The 16,158-nt window shown below is 40.3% G+C and overlaps 1 long non-coding RNA gene across 1 annotated transcript in view; it reads right to left on the bottom strand.

The window, feature by feature from the left end:
• Nucleotides 1–16,158, bottom strand: part of LOC111743678 — a 502,800-nt gene that overhangs the window by 305,178 nt on the left and 181,464 nt on the right. The window contains exon 5 of the long non-coding RNA XR_002781828.1: nucleotides 11,936–12,094. This is a non-coding gene — a long non-coding RNA (uncharacterized LOC111743678). The remainder of the gene's footprint in view (nucleotides 1–11,935; nucleotides 12,095–16,158) is intronic.

Raw genomic sequence — 16,158 nt, 5'->3', positions numbered from 1 at the left:
TTGAATTTGATTTGCGTGTAAATTTACATTACTTGTATTCCTAGGATTGTTCTCTCAAACTAAAAATTCAACTAAAGCTGATAGCTAAAAAGAATGGGGATTTAACTACCCAGAGCATTTGGAGAATTTTTGAGACCTGTGTAATCAAGTGATTGAAAACAAATCATGCTTTCCCCCTACCCCATGGGCTTACGTCTAGCTTCTACTCTCAATGATTTAATTTTTTTTCCTATTATATCATCTCCCATAAGATTGCCTGCAAAATACAGGCTTACCAATAGCACATGAATACCATAGATGCCTATTTTCTGATGGGATGCAAAATAACATTAAGTAGCTATTTTTTTCCTTCTCTTTTATAACTGAAAACCTAATGTACTGCTGCCTTGATTATAATCATCCTTCCTCCTTGATCTACACATTTAAGTGACTTTTGACAAGTAATCTCCTCTCTCTGAATTTCAACTATCTTATCCATTGAATATAGACAATAAAGTCACCCCTAGAGAATTGTTACAATGACATGCATGTGATACAGATTGCTAATTATTCCCTAATATCCATTCTTCCTTTCTTCCTTTAAATAATTAAGCCCCAGGGTTTCAGCTGAGCACATGGCCTCCTGGTTAAAGATTATTTATCCCAGGCCTCTTGCAATTAAGTTAAGAGCCTTGATTAAGTTCTGGCCAGTGAATTGTGATGGGAGTGATGTGTTCAACTTCTGGATAGTTTCTTTAAAAGAAAGTTTCTTGCTCTCTCTGTCCTCTTTCTTCTTTCCAAGGACTGAGATGTGGACATTGGAGTGGTGAACCAACTTTGTCAAGCAGACAAGAAAACACTCCATGGAATGACAGAGAAACAAGAGAAAGCAAATGTGGGTACGCAAGAAATCTCATGCAGTTGAGACCCTGACCTACTTGTATTAATGAAATTTTACATTAGGAAGAAAAGACCCATTTATCTTGCTGAGATAAGAGTCAAGACAAAATCTTAAATCATCCAATATATAAAGTATGCAGTACAGATAACATAGGCAGTCATGATATTTCCCCAACATGGAAATTCTTTGCATATATATTGTTTATGAGTCAGGAGTAACTGTACCATTTTAAGGGGGAGGACCCTAGGACTCAATAGAGGTTAAATAACTTTTTCACTATCATTGAAGAAATTATTAAACACTCATGCTCACAGGCACTGTGTGCACAAACACGCATCTAGAGGGAGGGAGGGAGCGGGAGGGAGGGAGAGAGAGAGAGAGAAAAAGAGAGAGAGAGAGAGAGAGAGAGAGAGAGATTTTCTTCACAGAAAATGTTTTAAGTATATATTACTGGGATGATAATTTACTTAATAGAGAGATATATTAAATAGTGAATGTTGAAAGAAAGAATTCCTTCTTTTTGATTGGTTCACTTGACTAAGAACATGAACCAACTAGAACTCCTAAGCATCTACTATGTGCCTCTTATTATACTAGGCACAGAAAGTAATACAGCAGTTATAAAAATCATACCTCTGGCCCTCAAAAACCAATATTCTATGTAAGGGGAGACAAAGAACACATATATGAATGCTCAATTTTATGTGCGTGGGGGAGAGACAGAGAATGACTAAAAACCAAATAAATATCCCACAAATGGTCTCTCTACCAATTTTATCTAAATTAAATGAAGGCAAATGATGAAGTTTAATGATCTGCCCTATGATGATGGTGTAAAAACTCTTCTCTCCATAGGCATATTTATTTCTAGCTTCACTAGAATGATGAAGTACCTATTCATAAAAAATAGTCTAGTAAAGAAAAAGCAATAGACCATGAGCTAGAATTAGCATAGATTTCCAAAGAAACAAATCATACCAGAAAACATGACTCTTTTTGTCATAGCATTTGAAGATAAGTCGATTAAGGGGACATTGCAGAAGCATTGGATTATGTTTGATTTATTTAGGGCCAAGTTAGTGTCTCAGAAAAACTTGCTCTCATATTAGGCAAAATTGCTATAGGTGTTGGATGAGCACTGTCAAATAGATTGCATATGAAACTGAAAGGCCATAAAACAGAGTAATCATAAATTGCTGGAATTTAGATGAAAATGCCCCAACTACAAGAGTTTATAAAACAGACATAACCCGAAAGTGATGACTGTGTGAGATATTTTTATAAGCCTAAATGCAGAAAATCGTAACTCTCTTAGAAATAGGAGGGCTGAAATGTCAAATAAAGCAATAGTCTGAAAGGCTAGCCTTCACCTATCTAGTATTTAGGTTGTTTTTAAATATGTCTATATATAATATATATGTAATCCCATTTTCATGATTCATTTAACAAAATACTAAGTGTTCACCTTAGAAATGTGGAAAGAAAGGCATTTACACTTATTTGGTGCCTAAAATGTGTCCTGCTTTGAGCTAGGAGCTGTCCATAATGTCTCCTACTTCACAGAAACAGTATAGTTCTGTGCTTAAAAACTTTGTCCCACATGTCAGCTTTTTGCCCTTGGCCAAGTCATACAACATCTTTCTGACAGCGTTGCTGTAAGAATTAAATACATTAATATATATAAAGTGTTTACATTATCAGTATCTTAGCCTCACAATAACTCTAAGAAGTAGGAAGCAAAAAGAGCATGTGCCTTAGCAGCTGTGAGACTCGAAGTCAAATCTTGTTCCACTAGTTTCTATTCTGTGACCTGACGCTAGTTTGTTCAACTCCTGCCACGTCAGTTTTCTCATAATTAAACAGAGAATCAAACCTATCTTTTTAGATGGTTTTAAGGATGAAAGGTAATGAACTCAATTTGCCTATCACTATGTCGGGAGAAATAAAAATTCTCATTGAATGGAAGCTGTTATTGTTAAGAAAATTACATTGCCCTTGGAGCTCGCTGCTTCAATTTTAAATTCCAGTGGCTGTTCAAAAGCTATTTATATTTTTTTAAATAAAAATTTCTGATTGTATGTTCATAATCTTTCATGATTAAAAGCATATACATCCATAATCCTTCAGACCAATGAATTTATATTTCTAAACCCCTGAGCAAGTTTTTCTATATTATCTTTATGCTGCCATGCTTATTAGAGACATACCGGATGTTTGATGGGTGGACGGGTCACGTAATCTACTGTTCAATGTCAGACATGGTAAATTATTCATCCTACAGAAACATGTTCTTAACATTTAGAAGCATTTTGCATAGCCATTGCTTCTTTAAAAATTAAAGACAAAAATATTCGAGATACTACAGTTTTGATGTATGATCCCTATAAGATTAATTTAGAAATAATACCTATTTTCACACTTAAAAACGTTAACTTGTTTTGATTTCAGATTTATAATCTATTTCAAAGACCATTTTATTCTTTATAAATTCCATCTGCCTTTAATTTAATTAAAAACAATTAATATTTACTGAGGATCTACTGTACACTAGGCCTTGGAAATAAAAATATAAAATACCCTTTATTCTCTAAAAATTTTAAATCTATTGGCAAATATGGCAAATTAAAGACTGTAATTACCATTAGAGCAGTTATTATACATTTAGACCCCCTTTCTAAAAGTTTTCATAACTATTAGTAACTATTATTATAAAAATAAGATTCATTCTGTTGATCTTTGACTCAGAATATATAATTATAACATAATATAAAATTATGCATAACTTAAGGTCTTTTTAAAATTAATTGTAAGTACTGAGAGTTCAAAACTAGTTTAGTTACTTTTTCTTTGTTGTGTGTTTACTTGCTGACTTGTTTTTGTTTTTCTTTTTTCTTTTAGTTAATTCTACCAGAGAGTTCTGTGGTTGAGTAAAAGGGTAGGGCGTTAATCCTAGGAGACTATAGGATTTTTCTGTCAATGAAAAATTATCTAGGTTGTAAGAAATTTGGGGTATTTTCCTGAACCTATTTAAAGGAAAATATATAAAAACGGAAGGACTCACTGTAAAGTCAACTGAGAGGTACTGGGCAAAAAAATGTAAATGTAAAAAATCTCACATGGTGAATGTGTGCTTGGCATTCAACATATGCTCTATAAATAGTTATTGAACAAAATCATCTACCGTTTATTGATCAGAGTGAGGTATTTGATAACAGATCATGAATATAGGAAAGTGAATGAAAAAGCAGTCCTGAATGTCATCCAGCCTTCTCTTACAAGAGTAAAAAATAAGACGAGTGCCCCCCCACCCAATTTTCTATACCACGGATTGAGTGCCCGAAGGTCGGATGAAATTAATAACTATTACATTGATCTGAAAAATGAAGGCTGAGATGTAAAGGTCAAGATGATACTCTACCCATCTCGTGGTCTCAATGCATTATACCTGATAATGTTCATATGCTTTATTTCTTATAATCACATCACAAAATGTTTTAGGGATATAGGACACTTCTTATACTAATTTTAAAAATGAGAAATCTAACACTAGGAAAAAGAAATTTACAATGTTACATTACTTGTAACTGATAGTATAGAAAGTAAGGTTCAAGTCTTCTGATTCTATAACGTTAATTATCCAGTGGGAACATGTAGGTCATTTTTTAACCACTTTAACTCTAAGGCCACTTATACCCTAACATACTATAATCTGTCTTATGTTCTGGATAATTCAAACATACATGTGTAGGTTATTCTTCTCACGCTTGGCTCTCAGTTCCTTGTAAACCTACCCTCCACTGTTGATGCCAACGCACCTATCACAGTCACTCATTCCCATGGCTCCACCTCAACCCTGTCATTTCTAACTATGGTGATTGTTCCACATCTTCATTCCAGGCACACCCACTCTCCCCAGCATCTCCTTTCTTTCCAGCTTACTCACCTAGTATTCCAACTCTACCAGCTTCTGTAGCACCACCACCTAAAATCCATTGGTCCTACTCCCTACCTTTTTCACCTTGAAGTGCTCCACAATTATAGCCATTATCTTCTCTACACCCTGAGTTCCTTTGTTTCTCTCCTTTGATTGTACTGTCACATTGATCTGATAAATAAAAGTGAAGGATGTTAAGGATTTATAATATACCCCATGGGCACGAAATGCTAGGAAAGCACAATTTTATCTGACCAGCATACTGAAAGTGGGTGACTCAGTCCTCACTGTATATGAAAACTGATTCTCAGGGATTAAGTGACTTGTGCAATGTGATAGTTAACTGTGTGTGTCATCTTGGCTGGGCTAAGGGATGCTCAGATCACTGGTAAAGGTTATTTCTGGGTGGGACTGAGAGCGTGTTTCTGGAAGAGATGAGCATTTGACTGGTGACTGGGAAAGAAGATCACCCTAGGGGTTGCTGTAGGCATCATCCAATGCACTGAGGGCCAGACAGAATGAAAGGTAGAGGACAGGTGAATTTGCTCTCTTGCTCATGCTGGGACATCCATTTTCTCCTGCCCTAAGACACTGGCACTCTTGGTTCTTGTGTCTCTGTCTCTGGGTTTGAATAGGAACTATATAGCACCATCTCCCCTGGGCCTCCAGCTTACAGACAGCAGATTGTGAGACTTCTCGGCCTCCACAATCATGAGCCAATCCCTCATAATGAATCTCCTTCTACATATCTATAGCTATACCTATATAGATATATCCTATTGGTTCTGTTTCTTTGGAGAACCCTAATACGCCCAATATCAAAACAAAGTACAGAGTCATAATTTAAACCCAGCTTCCCCAATGAGACAAAACTTGGTGGCAAGACTGCATTTTAGGAATCCAGAAACCCCCTCATTGCAAAACCAGATTCTATGAGCTGGTTTAACAGATTGAAAGCACTTAGAAAAGTAACTGGCTGCTAATAAGCACTATATACGTTATCTCTGTTGAAGTTATTACAAATAACACAGTTTTACCTATTTGTTTATTCGTAGAGAAGACACAACTTTGATTTAGAAATTATTGCATTAGGATCTTCAAATTCAAAACAGTTCACCACTTGATGAGAATGACCAATCAGAGCAATTATAAATCAGTGTGGTAAGTATGCTAATATGATGCAAACAAAGACTGAGTGAGGTTCTTAACAACCAGTGGGCGAGGGGAAGCCACAGTCAGGGAAGTTTTCAGAAAAACTCAGCAGAGTGCCTGGCACAATGCAAGAAACCAGGAAACGATGAGTAAGTCGTAAAGGTTATTGCTGCTGTATTTCTGTTCTCTGGATTTTTAAGCTCATGGTACGTTTACTTAAATCTAGCCAAATTCCCATCGTTCACTCTTAGAGCCGGCCGGCAAAATTTGCCCTTTGCTGTTATTCTTTTTAGGCACCTGAGATCGTGAAAGAAGAGGAGAAAAGTGCAGGAGAGAAAGTGGAGAAAGGCAGGGCGGAGAGCGATCCCGTCGGAGCGCAGCAGCCCCCCGCGGACACACCGTTCAATTCAGGGCCCCTGGGGAGCCAAATTGCAGATCAATAAGCTAAATGCTAAAACGGTAGGGCTGAGATTTATTATAGGCATACAGAAATTTCTTAGAATCCAAGAACTGAAGCAAAGGTGTGTCCAAACTTCAAGCAAAGGAAAAAAAAAAAAAAAAAAAGGCACCCGAGCCCCCTCTTCCCTTCTTTAGGGCCCCGTGGTCTTCTTCATGTTAACTAGTCACTCCACTCCTCTCCCCAACAGCTGCCTCTGCTTAGTTTACTGCCTTATTAGCGACAATACATGGCCAATAATTACAACTCTACTAATTGAATTCTCTGTCTTTGAGCCAGCTATTTAATATTTATTGTCTCAATATCTCTAAGCTAAATTTTCAAGGGGGGAAATGTTCACATTTCTAGTAAAAAGAGGGGCATGGTGATCAAATATAGCAAAACAAGAGAGGGTCTCTGTGCACGAACTCAAGGTTTATTGGGAAAGAGTTGCCAGATAAATTATTGTTGAGTGAGGGGACTGATCAACAAAATGGATGTAGTCAGGTTCCCTCCCAGCAAGCCGTGGGACTTCCCGGCAGCCTTGGCTACAGCATCCCAGGTGACCCCCGATACAGCGTCCCAGGTGACACTAGGTCCAATATAACTGGTAGATTGTGATTGATTATAGTACCTGGCTGTAAGCCACTATCATGCACCTTGTTATAAGCACAGCTCCGCCTGTGCAGGCTGTCGGGGGAGCTGTGCCTTGCTGAGTCCTGCTATGTCTGAATAAAGCTATGTTGCATCTGCCCACGGCTCCTCGCATCTTCTTCCAGCTGCCAGAACCATACACCCCAAGCTTCGGGTATCCACTACAATACTCATAAACAGAAGGATAAATGCAGAGGATACCATCATAAACGGAACCAGTCAGAGCCTCTGTTCTTAGGGAACTACTAAAGCGTACTGTTTAGAGGTGGGTCAGACTTCAATCGAGTGATCACACAAACATGAATAGATATTAGAACGTATGTTATAAAAGAGAAGTTCATAGCATGATAAGAGCATCTTGCCAAGGAAGTCAGGAAATTTTCATTGAACATGGAACAACTGAGCTAAAATATAGATGCACAGGAGGAACGTAATAAGGAGAGGAAGGAAGAACATTCCATGCAGAAGGAAAAAAACAAGTCTGCAAAATCTCTGCAGCAGGAGGAAGAGGGTTCAACAAAAGAAATATAAAAAACCACTGCGGCGGATCCATGGAGGGTAATGAAGTCGCAGGAAATGAAGTTGCAGCTCAGCCAGACTCAGCCATGCTGAGCTCTGTAGGCCGAGGAGAGTAATGGGAAGAGGCTTAACGCTTCTGAGATGTAAGTTAACAGTGATACCACCCTATTTATGTTTTGAAAACAACTCCGCAGTACTGAGAAGGGGTTAGAAGGAATTGGAGGTGTGATGGTTAAATTCGATGTGTCAACGTGGCTAGGACATAGTGTCCAGTTATTTAGTCAAATACTAGTCTAGATGTTGCTGTGAGAGGATTTTGCAGACGTGCTTAGAATCTATAAGCTGCTGACTTAAAGTAAAGGATACTGCCCTCCACAGTGTGCATGGGTCTCGTCTGATCATTTGAAGACCTTACGAGGAAAAACTGAGGTTTCCGAGAGAATAAGGAATTCTGCCCCAAGACTGTTACATAGAATCACTGCCTGAGTTTCTACCCTGATGGCCTGCCCTACACATTCAAGCTCAAGATTGCAGCATCAACACTGTTTGAGTTTCTAGTCAGCCGGTTGGCCTTCCCTATACATTTCAGACTTGCTGGAATTCTCTGGAGAATCCTGACAACCCTGACTGATACAAGGAACAAAAAATAATTTTGTAATCAAACCCGTAAGCGTTTATTGTGGTTTAGAAATTTTCAGTGATAGATATAGAGAAAAATGGCCAGATTCCAGAGAAGTTTAAAAAGTAAAAATCAATACAATTTGGTGATGAATTAATTGGATGTGGAAGGAGCTTAGGAATAAGTGGGTTGAGTAAAAACATGGAGTTTCTGATTAAGCCTAACTGGATTATAGTGGCACTCAAAATGAGTTCTGCTCGATTTCAAAGACTCCTCCAAGACTGTCTAGAGAAGAGACGTAGACAAGACAGTAGGCTATATCTGTCTGGAATTCAGAGGAAAATTGTGGGCTGGAGATACAATTTGTTTGTCATGTGGATACAGCCGACAATTGACAGCATTGGTGTATAAGAGGTAACCTGGGCAGAGAACCGACAGGGAGAGAAAAAAGGGTCCAAGGATCAAGCTGAGAAGCTTTTCAACAATGATAGGTCTTAGATCTTGTGCCATTCCTGGTTCAAATAGGGCATACCACAGAAAAGCCTGGGCTTCTTAGATTTCATGCTAAGCTAAAGGAAGTCTTCCCTAAAAGAGAGAAAACTGAGCTTATTAGGCAAACTTGCCGACACTAACCAACTTTATCACGTTTCCAATACCATGTTCTCCCCAAAGATAAATGAGGTAGAACTAAACCCAATGGATTCCTCTTCCATGAAGCCCTCCGGATCACTCCTCTCTTACTAGACGTGTGTCCTTTGAGCATGTATCTCTATTAGAACCTCTGAGGAGTTCCTATCTACCTGTCCCAACAGATTTTTTTTGCACCATGAGGACATTAACTATAGCATTCATTTCGGTATCCCTACTATGCATCTGGCATTTCCTGTGTACACAAGAACCATTATGAAATAAATAGTACATGAAATCTCAGAAGTGCATTATTTATTTTACCATAGTTATTATCACTAATTTCATCACAGTACAAATATTTTGGCAGCCCTTAAAATCGCACATCCAAGCTGTCTTTCTAAAAGGCATTTCGGACAAAGTATGAAACCTACATTTAACCTATGTATTTTTCCTCCCTCAATGTGTTTCCATTAATAATTTTTTAATCGGTATTTTATGGATCCTTCCAAAAAAGCCATTTGCTCCTGATTTCAGTGATCCATCTCTTGCGCAATAGAACTCATGTGATGGCTCAGTTTCATCAGAAAGCCAGGACCCAGGAGTCTGGTCATGATTACAGAAAAGAAGGTGCATTCTAAGCGCTGTGTCGACTTATCGCCATCCGAGAAGAGAAGGTAATTTCATTCCGTTCATGGCCACTGAGGTCAGTATTAAACATTTTATAGAAAAGCTGCAAGTGACCTCCTCTAACGACTTTTCCTAAATCTGTCAGGTCCTATGTGTTCGAAATAAGAACTGTACATTCCATCTCTCTACTCAAGGTTATTGAAAAATCCTCTTTTGAAAGTGTATCCATGGTTTTAAAAATATACATGGAGAGAAGAGTGGAAGATGCATTTTCTAAGAAAAACAAAGAGCTTCTTCCTTGTTTTTTTTTGTTTTGTTTTTGGCTTTTTTTAATTTTTATTTTTTAAACACAATCAGCTTTGATTTGATGGGTACAGTGAACCTGTCAGGCAGAATGCTATCAAAAGAAGTAGCCTGAAGCCGTTCCTGGGGGAATATGCATTTTGATGTCTGACTGTCCTTATCTTACATGAAAGTATTTGGTTTAGACAAAAATTTCCTTTGACCCAGAAATGACAAACACATACAATTAATGTAAAAACAACAAATCTAGGCCTTGGAAAAAGGGACTTTGAACGCTTTGATTAAAGTCCATTCAAATAACCTGACCATATATTGCTTTTTAAAGAAACCCCAGTTTGTGAACTAGGCATAAAATTGTTTCACTAGGTCCTCGGAGAAAATGGCAAAACTAGAAGTCGAATCTCTAGCATTTTTTTGGTCCCTGGAAGACTGCTAAAATCCATTGTTTCAGCAAAGATATCCTCATTGCTTGACTAAAATTTTTAAGCAGTTAAGTGACTCAATCTCTCTCTCTCTCTCTCTCTCCTTCCCTCCCCCACCCACTCCTTAACAAAGTAATTGACAAGAAAATGAGAGCAAAACAATTCATGTTGGAGACCTGAGATAATTGGCAACCCAGGCTCTCTTTTCTCCATATTTCTGTTTTGCCTGAAGCCAACGACAACTGTGAGTAAGGACCCCTGTGCATGCTAAAGAAACCCAATCCTTTCTAGTTAGAATCAAACAAACAAACACTTCATACATGAGACTCTACCAGCCACTGGGTAACAAATATGCCCTTTCAGGGAATGAGATCATCCAAATCCCAGACAAGTTTCCTATCTGACTTGATGTCCATAGGTACAGATGATGCAGAGCCTTAAATTTAGCCCCCGTGGCTCTGCCCAGGGAAGCTGGAGCTGGGGCAGTCTGCCCAAAGGCAAAAGCTGCAGAAAGAGAACTTCCCTCTCTCTTGTCTTTCTGTTCTCTCTCTTCTTTAGAAGCAAATTCCTGGGGGCCTCTGTTCAGCCTAGAGGCGTTTGTCTGACTAGTGGAGGCACATCCTGAGAAGGGACAAAGAGTGAAATAAACGACCCCTGTGTCCTGGGGGATTCCAGGAGGAGATTAGGGAAGTAACTGGGGATTGGGGGGAAGGAGGGGAAGAGTTCCCAGCTCCACGCACAGTCATTTGATAACCTTCCGCTGGCAGACGACCGGAGAATTAACAGAAGCATGGAAGCTGGTGAGCAAGCCAGGGGACATGACGGAAGAAAAGAAAGAGGTGGGCTGGGGTTTTCAGTCATTGTGTTTCTTTTTAAAGAAAAATAACATACATCCAGGAAAAGGGACCAGTACACAGGATGAGGAATCCCACTTAATATTTACTTATCCCTCATTTTGGTTCTGCATTTATTTTATGTCTCTGCATAATGGAGACATAATGGAGAGGGTCAGCTCATCTGCATCTTGGCAGTTCCTACACTTTTACTCAGTGTAAACCATGACAGCTTTTCCCCCTGGACACGGAAAATTCGAGGCATTCCCATTTGACAAAGCTCCTGATATACTGTAAAATGAAGAAATAACAAAATAGGGTTATGGAAATGGAGCTCTATTTTCAACAAGCACTTCTAAAAATCGAAGGGATGTAATGAGTGCCTCTCAAAGTACTAAATACATGGACACAGATGGGGAGTGCATGGGCAGCTTCATCTACAGGTAATGCCCAAGCAGAGAAAAGGAAACGGGCAAATTAGACCCCTGCCTTCTGCTCCAGGACACCTGCCATGGCCCCTTACTACCACACTGGGCCCCGCCAGAGAGGCCCTGAATCTGGTCACCAGGAAAGTCAGAGAGGCTCTTGTGTGGGTGGGTAGAGTGGGGACCATCCCCAGGCCCCCACAAGATGGCCAGGTGATGAATGATGGCCCTCTGATACTGTTCAATGTCAGAAAGAACCTGCTTCTGAAATTGTTCGTCGCCTTCCAACTGAGAAATTCACTTCGCAGTAACCTTGTCATCTCCAAACGCATGGGTCCCAAAACACACGGTGAAGGCTGGTTACACCAGGGGAATTTGAGAACTGTCCCCAAGTGCTGCCCTTCAGCTTGCAGAGCTGAATTAGTCACAACCAGACCCACTCATAAGTGTGCATGCACACTCTGCCACGTGCCACAAAGGTAATGTGAGAAACAGTGATACCTGGCCTTTACTCATCTGCATCCCAGGCATTGTGCTGGCTCTGGCTAGCAGCGGCCGTGTCAAGCAGAGGTGAGCTCTGGAGACCAACTGCCTGGGTACCGAATCCCATTCCATCGCTTGCTATTTGTGTACCATCCCTTTGTGTCTTCGTGTTCTCACCTGTAAAAGAGACCGATTAGGGCTGTCAGGAGGATGAAATGACTTGGTTCACACGAAGGCATCCAGGAGAATGCCAGGTGGATAGTAAGCCTTCTCTAAGAGTCAGCGGTTAAGACAACGTATCCACCCCTCACCACAACTTCGGGCAGGATCTCTTTTTATTCCATTTTAAGAATTGAACTGAGACCTAGGGCAGTTATGTCAGTTGCTATGGTATGTAATGTGTACAAAGGCAGGTAGAGGTTCACCTCCAGTTAGTCAGATTTGAATGTCTGCTACACTGATGATCGTCTACTTTCTCACACTCTCGACACCCTTGGAGAAGCTGGGATGGCTGCGAAACAGCAATAAAGCAAAAGAAAAAAATGCAAGACATGGCATTTTCCACCTTTATTTTAGAAGGCGGGAATCTAGAAAGCTGAAGAGTTTATTTTACTTTCTCTCCATCAGCTCCCTTTCCGTCTCCTCGGTTCTTTTATCTTTCCTTTTCTCGCTTCCTCTGTCTAGTGATAAAATGCTCTGACATAAGACAAAATGCAAATTATGTGCTATTGCCTTAAATTGTTCCAGTTCATTTAGCTTGCCACGAGCATTCATTACAGCTAATTATTGTAACAGATTTTTGTTATTCATAATTATTTTTCCATGTTGTAATGATCATAAATTTAAAAAATTCTGGCCATCATGAGTCACCATGCATGCTTGTCAGGGATTTTTTTCCCCTTTTTCTTTACAGAACATTTATATGCTCATTATCATCAATATATATGTAGGTTGCTATTCTTCATATCTAATAAAGCCCTTTTGGGGTATGCAGAGTGACTTCAGAAATGCAGTAATTCTCAGGCCTAATGACAAGCTGATGTTCTGCTTAATTTTAGAAAATCAAATTAACGACCTCTGATTAAATGTACAGCAGATCTCACTGTGTTAACGGTGTCAGGCTCATGATTCCAGGAAGAGAGATGCTTCCTTAACTCATCACTATGCAAAATATATACACATATATATTTTAAAGATCATTTTCCCAAACTGGTATACTAGGCGAATGGTATACATAAGCATTCCCTGAGAATGGGAAAATGATGAGCAAAACAAAACTAGTCAGGGAAGTGCATTTACATCACCAGTGATTAGAATCAGCATGTAGTGGGTGTAAATCTCAGGCCACATGAAACAAATCTTATTGCATTATTTTCGTTTGACCAGCTTGGATTTGGTTAAGTGTTCTATTCCATATCTATCTCCTGGGAGTTTCAGCTCTCCTCGGTGCATTCTTGAAGAGCCAAGGACACCTGAAGGGCACATTCTACCCTTTGAGGTTGTACCAAGAATGGGAACTTATTCGACGCTGAGGCATCAGGTCTGTGATGACGCGTCACCCACCCTCACTCCCTACCGCTCAGACACCACTGCCTCTCTTGGCATGGTTCTGTCGCTTTGCTTCCCCTGTCATGTCTGGTGCAGGAATCTGACTTAGTTGTCGAGTCCTGAACATAAGATCCATCCTTCCAACTGCCCACCTTGGGCAGTTCTTCCCAGGTGCTGCCACATCTCAGATGCTGTCTTAAGGGGCATGAGTTTCCTTCTTCAGCTAAACCTGCGGCATTCACTTCTCGGTGCCCAGCGTACAGGGAGTCACTGAGAGGCGAACTCCCCTCTACCTGTACTCTCATCTCGAGGTCTCCTCAAGCTGTATGGCACTCAGTAGAATCTAAGTGCTCATGGTTCCTCAATGTGGAGTGAAGAGTTCTGAGCTACGCTTTGGGCTCCAGATGCTATACTTTCTCAATATCCTTTTGTATGTATCTAATAAACATTCACGACTTTGCATGCCTACACAAAAACACTGATTAGCTTCCCGAACCCCGCTTCTTTCGAGTCTCCACGTTTCGGTAAATGGCACCGCATCTACTCACTCACTCTCCGAGGCCTGAGAGTCGTCCCCGATTCCTTTCTTTCTTTCCCACGGCTCAGAAAAGTTTCAGCGAATCCTCTCAATACCGTCTCCAGAATATGGCCCGCACTGACCACTTCTGTCCATCGTCCTCGTAAAATCCTAGTCCAAGTTCCGTCATCTAACACCTGGACGAGTACAGTAGTTGCCCAGCCTTGCCTCTTGCCTCTCATACCTCATTCTTTCTGCAAGACAGACAAATCTCTCTAAAGCATAAATCAGATCATGTGACACACAGGCTTTGAACACTCTAGTTACTTTTCATTACACTTAAAATCCAAACTGTCCTGTCCTCCAAGACTTTACGACCTGACCCCTGGCTTCCTCATCCACTACTGCATCTCATCCCTCCCACCCCCTCATCCAGCCATGGTAGCCTTCCTCCGGTCCTTAAATATAATTCACTTATTTGGCTATTAATATTTATTGGTCCAGGTGTTGACATAGAACACTCTACGGATTTTTTTTTTTTCATTTAAGCCTCACAACAGCTTTTTAGATTAGGTACTGTTATTATTGCTATATGACAATTGAAAAAATAAAGTGGATGCTTAGAAAACATATGCTATTACGTGATAGATTAGGGTAGGAGAAATATGAGAAGGAAAAGAACTATAGTACAGATTGGTGCAGAAGTGTCCTGGCACTGTTGCTTCCGAGTCAGGCACACCCAGATGCATCCACCACCCTGCAAAGCTGTCCGTCACAAAGGTCAGTCCTCCCACCCACACTGGCTTTCCTGCAGCTACTCGTAACTCCGGGCATCTGTTTTACTCAGCCAATTAGAAATTACCAGGCTCAAGAAAATTGAAAGAAATTAAAAGCAGAAAGAGAGAGACAGACAGACAGAGAGAGAGCATGAGACAGCATTTGATTCTTTGGGGCTGAACATATTCAACCAAAAACTAGGAACGACTGAAATGTCCCTTGAGGGAAGAATGGATATATACATTATGGGTCTTCTTTATCTCAACCAAGTGCAATTTTGCACCCAGGGGCCATATGGGAGTGTCTGGAGATGTTTTTGGTTGTCGCATTTGTGGGGCAGGGAGATCTAGTGGGCAGAGTCCAGGGATGCTGCTAAACATTCTGCAGTGCACAGGACAGCACCCCCCACCAAAAAAAAATCTGGTGAACTACCTGGACCAGCCTGGTTTTGAAATTACAGATGGCACCATCTCTCTTAATTATGTATTTTTTTCAACACTTAACCCACTCTCACTATGTTACAGGCATTTTGCAAGGCGCCGGAAATACAAACCTGTATGTATGCACACAGTCATAAGAGAATATGAGAGAGCAGTGGTAAAATTGTTCACAAGGTGTTTTGAGAGCACAGAGAATGAGGAACATCTAATGCAGCCAGGCTGGTGCTCAGGGAAGACTTTGTGGGAGAAGGTTTACTTGAGCTGATACTGAAAGCGGATGAAGGGGAGGAGCCAGCAGGCCACCCCAGGCTGGGAGGTGAGAATTGCAACCTGTGGGCACCTTGGCCTGGATGTGCAGCTTGTCCACACTTCCTTAGAATCATGTAAATTCCCACTAATTTCATTATGTGTTTGCTTTTTAACCCGAGAAAGATCTATAGTTTATTGACATAATAAAATATGACAAGGCTTTAGTCAAATCGAGGTGATAATCGTCTGGGAAACTAGACCTTCCGCCTGCTCTCTACCACCAGCACCACCAGCATAAGAGGGATAAATATACTGGGTATGGTTATGTCCATTATATATAATAGTTCTCAAAGCTGATCTCTGGATAAGCAACATCATTGTCTTCTGAAACTTGTTAGAAAGGCAAATTCTCGGGCCATTCCTGAGACCTACTTAGTCAGAAAATGTGTTGGTGGGCCCAGCAATCTGTGGTTTAAGAAACACTTGAGATGATTCTGAAAAACACCAGATTTTAAGAACCACTTACATAGAGAATCTGGGCTACTACCGCCTCGATGAGTAGTATCAATGTTGATCCCATGCCACAGTGAGCTGGGATGGATCAGGAGGAGCTAGAAGCAGAGTTTCTGCACACAGCTGATGAAGGCCTTTGGGACACCTTTTCCTTATGACACTGTCATTCAAATTGTTCACAGAAATGGCAGGATAGG

The sequence above is a fragment of the Pteropus vampyrus genome, unplaced genomic scaffold (genome assembly GCF_000151845.1).
Source record: "Pteropus vampyrus isolate Shadow unplaced genomic scaffold, Pvam_2.0 Scaffold5, whole genome shotgun sequence".
NCBI classification, from domain to species: Eukaryota; Metazoa; Chordata; class Mammalia; order Chiroptera; family Pteropodidae; genus Pteropus; species Pteropus vampyrus.
This window is presented reverse-complemented; position numbering and strand designations above follow the sequence as displayed.